Below are 15,038 nucleotides of genomic sequence, written 5' to 3'. Positions count from 1 at the left end.
GGGGTCATATGGTGTCAGTGTTCTAACACATGTGTGGCCCCTTAGGACTTCATATGACCACTAATGACACCATATGACCCCTTAGAACACCATATGATCGCTCAGGAAACCATATGATCCCTTTTAACATCCTAGTACACAACATGACCCCTTATGACACCATATGGCCCCTTAGCACAATATTATGTCCTAATACGTTATATGGTGTCCTAACGGGTCAAATGATCTAGAACATTTGTGGACCCTTAGGACCCCATATGGCCCCTAACGACACCACATGACCCCTTAGGACCATATGATGTCCATATGGTGTTGTAAGTGGTCATATGACGTTCTAACACATGTGTGGCCCCTTGGAACCCCATATGACCTCTAATGAGACCATATGACCCCTTCGGACACCATATTACCCCTCAAGACATGATATGACCCCTTAGGACTATAAGATGTCCATACAATTTTCTAATACATGTGTGGCCCCTTGGGATCCCATATGAGCCCTAACAACACCATTTGACCCCTTAGGATACCATATGACCCCATAGGACACCATATGACCCCTTAGGACAATATGATGTGCTAATGGGCTATATGGTGTCCTAAGGGATCATATGGTGATATAACATATGTGTTTCCCCTTAGGACCCATATGACCCCTACCAACAACGTATGACCCCATAGGACATCATATGACCCCTCGAGACACCATATGAACCCTTAGGACCATATGATGTCCATATGGTGTCTTAAGGGGTCATATGGTGTTATAACACATGAGTGGCCCCTTAGGACCACATGCAGACCACATATGACCCCTAATGACACCATATGACACCTTAGGATACCATATGACCCTTTAGGAAACCATATGACCCCTTAGCACAATATGATGTCCTAATAGGACATATGGTGTAGTAAGGGGTCATATGGTGTTCTAACACATGCGTGACCCCTTAGGACCACATGTGACCACAAATGACATCATATAACCCCTTAGAACACCATATGACCCCTTAGGACACCATATGACCCCTTAGGACCATATGGTGTCCTAAAGGGTCATATGGTGTTCTAACACATGTGTTGCCTTGTAGGACTGCATATGACCCCTAATGACACCATATGACCCCTCAAGATACCATATACACATCATATGGTCTTAAGGGGTCATATGGTGTCATATGATCCCTTGGGACCATATGATATCCATATGTTGTCCTAAGGGGTCATAGGGTGTTCTAACACATGTGTGGCCCTTTGGGACTCCATATGACCCTTAACAACACCATATGACACCTTAGGACCCCATATGACCCCTAACAATGCCATATCACCCCTTAGGATGCCATATGGCCCCACATGACACCATATGACCCCTTAGGACCATATGGTGTCCTAAGGGGTCATATGGTGTTCTAACACATTTGCGGCCTCTTTGGACCCCATATCACCCCTAACTACAACATATGACCCCTCACGACACCATCTAAACCCTTCAGACCATATGATGTCCACATGGTGTTCTAAGTGGTAATATGGTCTTCTGACATATGCGTAGCCCCTTCGGACCCCATATGACCCCCGACTAGGGATAACTTTAAGAAAGCAGCCCCTGGGCAAAAGTGTAAAACCTTGGCGAATCAGGCATTATTTTGGGGGGAAAATTTTCATATTGATGGTGAAATTTTTTTCAAAGTAGAAAAAAAATTAATTTGTATTGACAATTTTTTTCTAGGGTATGAAAATTCCATAAAATTCTAGCAAATAATACCTTGTTTTGTGGAGAAAATATATATTGTAGGAGGCAAATGTTTTTCATTTAAAGGAAAAAATATATAAGTGTATGGGCGAAAATTTTTACTCTGAAGGAAAAATTATTTAAGTGTATTGGCAATTTTTATCCACCATTTGAAAATTATTTAATTTTTTTGGATAATGTTTCATTATTTATGGAAAAAATATATATTTTATTGGCGATTTCATGAATTCATTGTCATTAATAGACAAGGCACATCACATCACATCACATTGAGTCTGGACCCTGCATGATGTATTGATAAGTGCGACCTCATTGACACATCACACATACCTAAAATCCATCAATGATTTTAAACCATTCGATGATCATAGATCAATGACTGGAGTTTTATTTCGGCCCAAATTTTTGAAGAGAACGTAGTTCTCCAGAAAGTGCCCGGAATGGAATTGGATTCAATAGACACGTGTAAAATTTCATGGTCAATAATGTTGGTCATTTAATATATGTCTTGTCACTAACTACATTTCACTCTGCCCCCATGACTTCAGAATGACTTTCAATATGGTATTTGGTACTGGTTTAGAGTTGTTTCCAATTTTGCACACTAGTGCAATTATGGGAATGATTTGCAGAGATATACGAAATATTTTTAAAAAATTAAAGGAATTAATACGGTTAGAGAAGGAATTATTACAATCAAGAGCTTTAGCTATTTATAGATGATCTCTTCTTCTTTCATCTTCAATTATCCTTTGGTAGACAAATCGTTGGAGCTCATGGTAGTTAAATTCTGCCTCTGGTTTAGGTTTATAGGCTCAGCCTATATAATTTGGTATTCTGATTTATCAAGATGGACACTCCTATCCACTTGAGAAGCATGTCTGTGGAGGACCAAAGGGCCTTTTAATTTGGGCTCCGTTAGAGACCCAACCCTCCAATTAGTCTATAAGGAGGTTGGGATGTTCACTAATGAGGTTGTGAGAATAGTGTTGGGCAGAGAGTTTTTGCAAAATAAAAATAGATACCATGTTAACACAAACATTACATCCCAGTTCTTGGCATCTTTTCTGTACCTCATAGGAGACAAGGTGGATATATTGTTGTTGTTAAGGAAGGTATTTAAAGAAGACTTCCCTAGAGACGACGTTATTGTTGTCATCTTTGCAGAAGTAGGGGTGGGGATCCTTTGGGTGAATGAATTAACCACGCTTCTCCTCCCTGACCAAACATTGGCCATGCAACCTTTTCTTTTGAACCTGAATGCAGAGTAGTTGATGCATCATAGGAAATGGGCACAGATTGGTAGGGACTTTCTCTGGAAATGGTTTCTCTTGGATGACTTTCTAGACTACAAATGGCTTGAATAATTCTCACAACTTATAATGTCTGAAGAATTCTACATAGAGGGAGGGCAATATTATTAGGGTAAACCATGAATGTGTCTACTGCCTATACCCTAGCCCCGACCCCCTAGTAATTTTATTTTTTTGGCTATTTCCTTGCAACCTCACTCATTTTGGCTTCAAATTTTTTGAGGGACTCCGACATGTAAATATTGTAAATTTGTGAAACATATATTAATGATAATTTTGTAAATTCCAGTTCGTTTCAGTTTGCCTCTTATGGATATAAAAACACTTTCTATTTCATTTTATTATTTTTTGCTGACATCATGCCATGGCAAGATACTTAGCATAATCATTATGTTTTTAAATAGCTTAAATAATTATTAATTTGTGTGGATATAAGTTTTAATTTTCACCATAAAAAAATAGCAGGTCTATTTGAATTTCTTCTCTAAAGTCAAAGAACAAACTCAGTGTCACTTCTGAGATGGCCTTTTCTAAAAGATATTTGAAGTGCTTGACAAATAAGTATTTGAAAAAACATAATGTTAGGGATTGGCTGCAAGTGATAGCATCCAATAAGGATCGCAATGTTTATGACTACATTTTTTTTGTCTATGAGCTACATTATTTCAATATTTTGTTAAACAATGGAAATAAATTTAATACTGTGATTTTTTTTATGTAATGTTTCTTCCTCTATATTTAATAATAATAAAAAAATATAGTTCGTTTCAATAATTATTTGTACATTGATTATAAATATAAAAAAAGATGTTTATCTCACGAAAAACAAGTGAATTAAAAGTCCAACTAACTAGGTACATAGACATTTATTTACGGTCCTGTTGAATATAATTCAAAGGGTTAACTTAAAATAGACTTCACATAGTTAATATAATTTTTTTAATATGTTTTAAGATTTTTATTTTGGGAGTTAACAATTCGTACAGATGTCATAACATCCCCTAAAATCATTTATATTTAATTTGTTAAGGTGGATTTTAAAATTTATTTTTTAATATAATTTAATAAATATATAAATTAACATAAAATAATCTAAATATTTAAAATTGATTCAATAAATATATAATTAAATAAAAATTAATTTAAATGTTTTACATTAATTGAATTATATCCCTTTAGAGCAGTCACCTTCTTATCATTAGTTTCCAGTTTATCGAAGGTTACTAATGCCTTCAAATCAACATCCAATGTGTAATTTTAAGCTAGTGTGTTAGGACCTAGAGGCAACAGGGAGGGGAGGGGGGTGAATCAGTTGTCTATTAATTTCAACCCAAACATAACTTAATCAAACTTGATACTTAATACTGGTAAACCAAACTTAATATTGGTAAATAGATTAGCAGTTATTATCAATACCGATGAAACTTAATGCATGAAATAGAAAGAGAAACAACATCCACAACACATAACATAGAGATTTGTACGTGGAAACCCTGTACGGGGAAAAACAATGGTGGGAAACCTTACCCAAAATCAGATGATACTACTACAGATAGTGTGTGTATACAAATGGGTAATGCACATGCAGAAAGGCTAGCTGCCTAGAGCTCACTGCTCAATCACAAAAATGAGAGTCTCACTTACTACCATTGGATGATTAAATCCAATGATAATGTACTGCTCAAAGTAGCATCTCCAATGTTGGATTCAATACTGGTTAAGCTTTGATTATCTCCTTCAAACCTTCCTTGAATCTTTAAATGATGTTTGCATGAGTAGCTCTACTTATATTCACATATACCGAATATCACAACCTTACCATACCATTACATAATCTCACAAATGAGATCTTACATATATACCAAAACCTAAGACCAAATGTGTAGGTCAGCTCACTAAGAATATTACAATAAAATCAATTACAACATGTCAAGATGAGATGAATCATGTCAGCTCAACAACAATATCAATTGATTAAATCATCTCCATAATGTGTCGTGCTGATCTGGAATAGATAGCGCATGTCGGTCCATAACCTAAACCAATTTGCCGGTAACAACAAATATGTCAACCGGGTTAGACCAATAACCAAATCATCAAAACCAGTGTGCAAACCATGTCTTAGACATAACCAAGTGATCTCCAGATGATAACAAGTCATCTTCAGTGCCGGTGAACAATATAACCTGCTGGTGAACCAAATACCGGTGATTGTGCATAAGTCACTAAACTTGCCAGTGAACATAAACAAAGATCTCCAGAAGGATAAGTGTTGATAAGTGTTAACATTAATGAAAAAACCAATGCAAAATATCCATAATACCAACATAATGTATAATATTAAACTTCAATTATGCTTAAAAATATATCCTCTCATTAAAATGTTGGCAATTGACAATCAATTGGTTGGTTTCACTATGTTGTCATTGATGGAAACATGGTATCTTGTTCTGGCTTCATGTTTTGGTTCAGTTGTGTATCGACAAGCACTTCACAAACACTTCAGTGACATCAGTAGGAAGGAAGGATTTCTTTGGATACCGATAATGTAGGCTGACATGGTTTAGAATAAGGTTATCGGTATTCAAGGCTGACATCTTTTGGATCTGGCATCGACAATTTTTTTTGATATTCATGTATTTATGTTATCTAGTTGGCATGTATATTGATATTGTAATTATCTTTGTAAGTCAACATAAGGCATGATAAATTGTATAAGGTATATAGGTTAGTTGGATTAGATCATTTTGATACATGTGGATGGTGATATGAATGCAAATATGGATGGATAGAAGATGCAAAATATATCAAAGAGATTATGTATGTGAGGATATTTATGTAAGGATTATTCTAGTAAGGGTTTAGGGTTTCAAACTGGAACATACAAAGCTTAACCAGAGCCGTATTCTGGCATAGAAGATGTTATCTTAGCAGTTCACTCATTTCTCCTGGTTGTAGTTTAGATTTATATGTAGTTAGTGAGGCTCCTTTTGTGATTGAGCAGTGTGATCTATGTTGTAAGCCTTCCTGCAAGTGTAGGCCCCTCTATTTTGTAATATCTCTTCATATGGCAAGTGGATTCATATTGCGGGTCACAAATCTCACCGTGGTTTTTCCTCTTTGAGGTTTTCCACATATAATTCTATGTGTTATGGTATTCATTTAAGTGATTGGCTTATTAGTTTCTTTATTTCTTTTAATTCTATATGTATTGATATACCGGTTGGTGTATGCATGTTTTAATAAGGTTAAAATTGATCATACTAGTAGAACACTAATTTAAACCCCCCTCTTAGTGTTCTTGGATTCCAACAATTGGTATCAGAGCCTTGTACCTCAGAGGAAGTTTAACAACTTGAGGGAGATCCTGAATCCGGAATCCATGGATATGGGTTTGGAAAAGCAACTTGAGATGGCACTTGAAGATTATGATGCTGAAAGGATGAAGAACTTGAAGCTACAAGATGAATTGAATTCTGCTAAGGAATTCATTATTGTCCTACAAGAGAGGTTGTCATCTGTTCAAGCTAGGAGGAAGGAACTTTTGCAAAATTAGGATGATGAAGAGAAAGATGTACTTAAGGAACAATGTCAAAAGCTGAGTCAGGAGAACATGTTTATGAGAAATGAAATGCAAGCTATAAATATGAGAATGTCTAAAGAGATTGATGATTGGAAGAAAAAGGATAAAAATCCTGTTGTATCTCTGAAGAACAAATTTGAAGAATGTGGTAGGTTGGTTCATGAGAATGATATGTTGAGAACTGATTTAGTACAATCCTAGAGTAATGAACAAGAGCTTGAGGGACAAATGATAATTCTAAGAGATGATCTGACTATTACAAGTGAGTATAAAGAAAAATTCAAGATTAGTTCAGCGTGCAGCTAGATGAGTTATTGAAGAGACAAAGGCAGAATGGAGATTCTAGTGGACTTGGATTTGAATAAGGATAGAGTTCTGGTACTACTGATGAAGATCAAAACCATAAGGAACCGGTAAGGCAGTTCAATGCTTATAAATTTAATGGTAGATGTTTTGTTTGCAATAAATTTGGTCACATGGCTAGGCAATGTAGAAATAGAGCAAATTAAAACAATAATTCCGCTCCTAGTAAACGTTCTAAATGTAATAAGTATGGTCATAAAATAGAATATTGTAGGATGAATGTAAAATGCTATACATGTGAAAAATTTGGACATATGGATAATCAGTGCAGGTCAAGAAATTATACCAGTTTTAGCAAAGCAATTCAAAAGAACAATGTTACATGTTATGCATGTAATGAGGTTGGACATATTGCTAAGTTTTGTAGAAGCAAAAATCCACCAATTGGTAATGAAGGATCAAATGAGAAAGAGAAAGAAAAGGTTAATGAAATCCAGCAAGATCATAGCCAGAGATGGGTTAGAAATATTGAAGAACAATCAATAGATGGGAATGCACTGGTTACTTATCTGGCAAAGGAGGTTGCTCTTGCACCGACAGGTAGCTTGTCTAGTAACTAAGGCAGATGCCTTAGGGGTAGGCAAAAATTCATGAAGATGATGCATATGCCCCGAAAAGAGGTTCTAGAAGATGTTCCAGACATTAGAGATGCTTATCCGACATGGATATATTTTATTTGAGATCTAGTATCTTTCACCGGGAGCCATTGATGTCAATGAAAGATTAGGGTTTTTCTTGGAAGATAAAAGGTTGAATCTACTTCATTTCTGATCACCTTGCATTCAGAGCAATTCAGAGAAATTCAAAGCAATTCAGAGCAATTAAAGGCAATTTAGTGCGATCAAATATCTTCTTGAAATATTTCACTAGCGATTGGAAGAGGTCTTTAGACTTTTTCACCAGAAGCAATTCACAAGTATTTATCTTTAATCATGGAAGTGGGATCATCATCTCTACCTATCTTTGTTGCAAATTTGACTGTAGTTAAGGTCAAGGACTTTCCCAAGCCAATTTTCAAGTGGTATCTGCATGTGGCTACCCCGAAAGATTCAGTTGGTACTTTTTCTCGTGTCCTGGAAGGAGTTGTGCATGTCGAAGATGTAAGAGCTTACATCCATTGTCACATTGAGTATTTGGGAACATCTGATATCAAGGGCATGTACATGAATGAGCTACTAAGAGATTTTGGAAAGATTAAGCCTAAGTACAAGCACATTAAGGATTTAGGGTTTACCAACATTCTGGACATTCCAGAATTCAAAGATGAAATTGTTAGGTATGTTTTGAGTAGAGTGCATGGAGAATTTATCTGGTTAGATAGACCATATAGTATTAAAAAGGAGGCCATTAGGGCAATCACTGGTTTACCACAGGTTGGGGAGCATCCAGATAAGAAGGTTTCTAATGAAAAGACAAAGAAGGAGAAAAAGCATTAATAAAATGATAAACAACAAGAAGAGCTCGTTATTCGAAAGGAGGAAGCTTCTTATAAAAAAGTACATCATGTGCAAGAACATGATCAAACCAAGGTGGATCCACCACCTAAAGAAATAACTACTCACAAAAGGGAAACAATGTATGAACAAATGCAAAGAGTCCAAGCAAGCACTGATCCCGAATCATAACAAGCTACTAAACTGGTGTCAATCATCAGTGATATTTTCTCACCATACAACATACTTGTCAGATACAGTGAGGTAACCTAGGACAATGATTCTAAAATTGATTCCAAAGAGTACGAGTGTTATAGTTGTTTTGATATTACTGAAGATATTGAGGTGGATACCATCCATGCATACACACCCATTTCTCAGGTGAGACAAGGATCTGAATCTTGACTGCTTGAATTCGGACCGCGACATATCTATGAGGCTAGTGAGAATGAGTAGAAACAATACAAACAAGGTAATATTGAACAAAATACCATTGAGACCTCAAAAATATGATAAACCTCACCAATATCCCAAATGATTATAAGGATGAATCCATCATGACACTTACAGCAGTTGATCTTAACCCACCAAATGACTCCTTACTACTCATATATCTTGACCTCATAGACTGGGAAGAACTTGAACATCATGATATACCAATATTCCCAAATGATGAATCAATTTTACAATACCTATACTCATTCAACCAAAAAACATGCTCAACCAGTGAACAAAATAATGATATCTACAATTAGGGGAGTGCCAAGTCTCTGAGTCGCAAAAATGAAATAAAAAATAGATCTAATGGTGAAAACCAATCAGTGGCAGTATTAGATTGCAAAAAAGTAAAAATAAAGGTCGCATTTGAAGGTGAAAACCTTTTTGAGGCACCTAAAGATGGGAGACTTGACACTCTTCCTGAACATTATCAAGAAAGATCACTAATATTGATTGTGTTGGCATATGCACACTCCAATGAGACATTGTAGGTGATTGAAGGTTTTGTCATTGATGGAAACCTTACAATCCTATGACACCGACAAGACATTCCACGAGCACTAGCAAGATCAAACTCTACACCCGCACACAGGTCACTGGCACTGGCAGTGAAAGGTAGCATACCGGCACAGAGGCCGACAAGATTTTTGTTGTAATATATTATAAGTTGTAAAATGACTCTTATATAAGAGAGATCATTGTAGAACATTTGTAAGTAAGGAAGAGGAATGTAATTAGGTGAAATAAGATAGACCTATTATGCGAATTATAGGTTAAGGGTTTATGTTAGAAGCAGAGCAGAAACCGGTACAAGATCTAGCATTATAGATTCTATTTTGAAGTATTACAAGACATTGGATTTATATAATCCATTTTGTAAGTCAATGAGACTTCCTATTTTGTATTTGAGCAGTGAGCTCTAGGCAGTTGGCCTTCCTGCATGTGCAAGCCCCTCTTGTAGCAGTAATATTCTCTTATTGGCCAGTAAGTGAATATTGTGGGTCACAAATCCCACCAAGGTTTTTCCCACACCGGGTTTCCTTGTTCAATCCTTGTGTTATGGTGTGTTTTTCATGTGGTTGTTTTTATCTCTGTTTATTGCATTACTTTCTGCTTACCAGCACACAGTATTAATATGTTCTGCATGTTTTAAGTTAAGAAATTTAATATACCAGTTAGATACTGATTCACCCCCCCCCCCCCCCCCCCCTCCTTCTCAGTATCTGTGGGAATCGTAACAATTGGTATTAGAGCTTGGTCCTCTATTTTCAGAAGCCTAGCAGCTTGAGGAAGATCATGACACCAATAGAGATGGAAAATTTGATGAAACAACTTGAAGGAGCTATCTCAGACTATGATGCAGAAAAATTTAAAAATATCAAACTTGAAGACGATCTAAAGGCTGCTCAGGATATTATTCAAGCAATTCAAGAAAAGCTTACTATTTCAAGAAACAAGAGAAGAGAACTTTGTGAAAAGATGCAAAATGAGAATGATGAAGAAGAAACTCTTAATGATATAATAAACAAGCTGAAAAAAGAGAACATGACAACAAAGAATGAGATGCAAGATATGACTATGAGATTCTGTAAAGAAATGGAAGATAGAAAGAAAAATGAAGAAGATTTGACTAGAAGACTAAGTGATGCTGCAAATGAAAACACGAGACTTAGTTATGAAAATGATTTATTGAAGATAGATCTGATACACACTCAGAATGACTCCAATGAACTGATGAGATAGAAAGAAGTCCTAGAAAGAGAACTAGATACTACAAATCAACATAAAGAGAAATTCAAGAAACGCTTAGAAGAACTTGGTAACTTGCTGAAGAATCAAAAACCTAAAGTTGACACTTGTGGAATTAGCTTTGAAGTTGGTGAAAGCTCTGGTACTGCAAACACATGGGATCACAGCAAACTAGTAAGACAACCTACTCCTTATAAATTTAATGGAAAATGCTTTAACTGTAACAAGTATGGTCATAGAGAAAATCAATGTAGATCCAGAAATTATCAGAATATCAACAACCCCACCGGTCAATGTTCAAAATGCAACAAAGTTGGTGATAACTCTGAAAATTGCAGAATGAATGTGAGATGTTATGTTTGTGGAAGATTTGGACACCTATCTAATCAATGCAGAATACAAACCGGCATAGGTTATGGGAAAGCTATTCAAAAGAATAATGTGACTTGCTATGCATGTAACAAAATTGGGCATATTGCTAAATTTTGTAGAAGTAAAGGATCACCAGCAGACAACAAAGGTCCTAGTTTGAAAGGAAAAGAAAAGGTTGAAGAAGTTAAGCAACAATTTTCAAAACAATGGATCAGGACATCAGAACTGAATGTGGATAGGAATACTACTTCACCGGTAGAACCAAGCAACCCTCCACTGGAAGGAGTCTCTTCATCAAATTGAAGAAATTTCTTTGAGGGTTTGGCAATCAATGAGACATATGCTATTATTCCCTCGGTTGATGGTGAGAAGTTGAAATTACTTCTATACCGGCAGACAAAGTTAAGTGACCACTTAACCGGCAACAAGAGAGAAACGGAAACCCTTGCTTAAGGAAATGGAAACACAGACTGACCTACCAGAGGTCACTACAAGCATGGTTACTTCCTCCATCGGTGGAATTCAGAATGTTGGTTCCTCCTCTGTAAGCTATAAATCAACCAATGTAACTGAAGTTCTTTTAGATTATTTGAAGAAAATAACTGATTGTATTTCACAAGCTTATAAAGCTATAGATGACACAATCCCAATTTTGAATATGATAGCTCCAAAATGCAACATAGATAATAAGGATTCTTTGAGTCAACTAGACACTTTGTCGAAATACATTACTAACAACACAGTGACAGTTGAACAGATAAAGGAACATGCATTCAAAAATAGGTTGGAAATTAAAAAATGGAAATTCTTTGAGGATCAAATAAAGAAGTGTACTAGCGAATTTGACACACTTCTACGAGAACTATGCAACATATTGAAGGAATGTAAAACTCTATACAAAGATACTTGCAAGACAAACTTTTTAACAGTGGACATAGATAAGAAAATGAGCAAGATACAGAAATAAATAAATAAACTTACTGACAATTTTGTTAATTCACCTGATATATTATCAGTTTTTGAGAAAAAGAAAGGTAGTTTTGAGATAGATCTACTAAAGCTAGAGAGAGAAAATGAGAGAATAATAAACAAGGCTAAAAATCTAAGACTAAGACTGAGTCCAAGACTGGACTATCTAGTATCCTTGAGAAAGGAAATATCTGAGGCATTAGTACAAGGATAGAAAACACCGGCAGAGCATATGCAGCACCTCACCATCATAGTTCAAAGAATAGAGGCAGTAATAAAAGACAATAAGAGGTTAATGGAAAGCATAAATCTGGTTTTGGTAGATCTCTTTCAAATTGTTACCACCCAGTCAAAAGGTTGAGATAGAAAAACTACAACTCTATTGACACATTGACAACCTTTGTCATTGATGCCAAAGGGGGAGTAGTAGTATGAGAAACTAATCTACAAAAGACTTATCTTCTTAGGGGGAGCTCATATATTTTTGGTACACATCTTTGGATTACAAGTTTTGGATACACTTTTGAAATTTTCTCATGAGTGTTGCCATCAATACCAAAGGGGGAGATTGTTGGCATATGCACACTCCAATTAGACATTGTAGGTGATTGGAGGTTTTGTCATTGATGGCAACCTTACAATCCAATGACATTGATAAGACATTCCACTGGCACACAGGTCACGGACACCAGCAGTGAAAGGTAGTATACTAACATAGAGGCTGACAGGATTTTTGTTGTAATATATTTTGTTTATTATTTGTAAAATCATTGTAAGCCGACTGGGTAAGTTTTAAAATGACTCTTATATAAGAGAGATCATTGTAGAACATTTGTAAGTAAGGAAGAGGAATGTAATTAGGTGAAATAAGACAAACCTATTATGCAAATTATACGTTAAGGGTTTATGTTATAAGTAGAGTAGAAATCGGTACTAGATCTGGCATTATAGATGCTATTTTGAAGTAGTACAAGACATTGGATTTATATAATCCATTTAGTAAGTCAGTGAAACTTCCTATTTTGTATTTGAGCAGTGAGCTCTAGGCAGTTGGCCTTCCTGCATGTGCAAGCCCCTCTTGGAGCAATAATATTCTCTTATTGTGTTGTAAGTGAATATTGTGGGTCACAAATCCCACCGAGGTTTTTCCCACACCGGGTTTCCTCATTCAATCCTTGTGTTATGGTGTGTTTTTCATGTGGTTGTTTTTATCTCTATTTATTGCATTACTTTCTACTTACCGGTACACAGTATTAAAATGTTCTGCATGTTTTAAGTTAAGAAATTTAATATACCGGTTAGATACTGATTCACCCCACCCCCCCCTTCTCAGTATCTGTGGGAATTGTAACAATTGGTATCAGAGCTTGGTCCTCTATTTTCGAAAGCTTAACAGCTTGAGGAAGATCGTGACACTGATAGAAATGGAAAATTTGATGAAACAACTTGAAGGAGCTCTCTCAGACTATGATGCAGAAAAATTTAAAAATATCAAACTTGAAGATGATCTAAAGGTTGCTCAGGATATTATTCAAGCACTTCAAGAAAAGCTTACTATTTCAAGAAACAAGAGAAGAGAACTTTGTGAAAAGATGCAAAATGAGAATGATGAAGAAGAAACTCTTAATGATATGATAAACAAGCTGAAACAAGAGAACATGACAACAAAGAATGAGATGCAAGATATGACTATGAGATTTTGTAAAGAAATGGAAGATAGAAAGAAAAATGAAGAAGATTTGAGTAGAAGACTAAGTGATGCTGCAAATGAAAACATGAGACTCAGTTATGAAAATGATTTATTGAAGATAGATCTGATGCACACTCAGAATGACTCCAATGAACTGATGAGATAGAAAGAAGTCCTAGAAAGAGAACTAGATACTACAAATCAACATAAAGAGAAATTCAAGAAACGCTTAGAAGAACTTGGTAACTTGCTGAAGAATCAAAAACCTAAAGTTGACACTTGTGGAATTGGCTTTGAAGTTGGTGAAAGCTCTGGTACTGCAAACACATAGGATCACAGCAAACCAGTAAGACAACCTACTCCTTATAAATTTAATGGAAAATGCTTTAACTGTAACAAGTATGGTCATAGAGAAAATCAATGTAGATCCAGAAATTATCAGAATATCAACACCCCCACTGGTCAATGTTCAAAATGCAACAAAGTTGGTCATAACTCTGAAAATTGCAGAATGAATGTGAGATGTTATGTTTGTGGAAGATTTGGACACCTATCTAATCAATGCAGAATACAAACCGACATAGGTTATGGGAAAGCTATTCAAAAGAATAATGTGACTTGCTATGCATGTAACAAAATTGGGCATATTGCTAAATTTTGTAGAAGTAAAGGATCACTAGTAGACAACAAAGGTCCTAGTTTCAAAGGAAAAGAAAAGGTTGAAGAAGTTAAGCAAGAATTTTCAAAATAATGGATCAGGAAATCGGAACTGAATGTGGATAGGAATACTGCTTCACTAGTAGAACCAAGCAACCCTCCACTGGAAGTAGTCTCTTCATCAAATTGAAGAAATTTGTTTGAGGGTTTGGCAATCAATGAGACAAATGCTATTATTCCCTCGGTTGATGGTGAGAAGTTGAAATTACTTATATATCGGTAGACAAAGTTAAGTGACTACTTAACCGGCAACAGGAGAGAAACATAAACCCTTGCTTAAGGAAATGGAAACACAGACTGACCTACCAGAGGTCACTACAAGCATGGTTACTTCCTCCACCGGTGGAATTTAGAATGTTGGTTCCTCCTCTGTAGGCTATAAATCAACCAATGTAACTGAAGTTCTTTTAGATTATTTGAAGAAAATAACTGATTGTAGTTCACAAGCTTATAAAGCTATAGATGACACAATCCCAATTTTGAAGATGATAGCTCCAAAATGCAACACAGATAATAAGGATTCATGAGTCAACTTGACACTTTATCGAAATACATTACTAACAACACAGTGATAGTTGAACAGATAAAGGAA

Source organism: Cryptomeria japonica, chromosome 6 (assembly GCF_030272615.1).
Source record: "Cryptomeria japonica chromosome 6, Sugi_1.0, whole genome shotgun sequence".
Classification (NCBI taxonomy): Eukaryota; Viridiplantae; Streptophyta; class Pinopsida; order Cupressales; family Cupressaceae; genus Cryptomeria; species Cryptomeria japonica.
Note: the sequence above shows the minus strand (reverse complement) of the source record.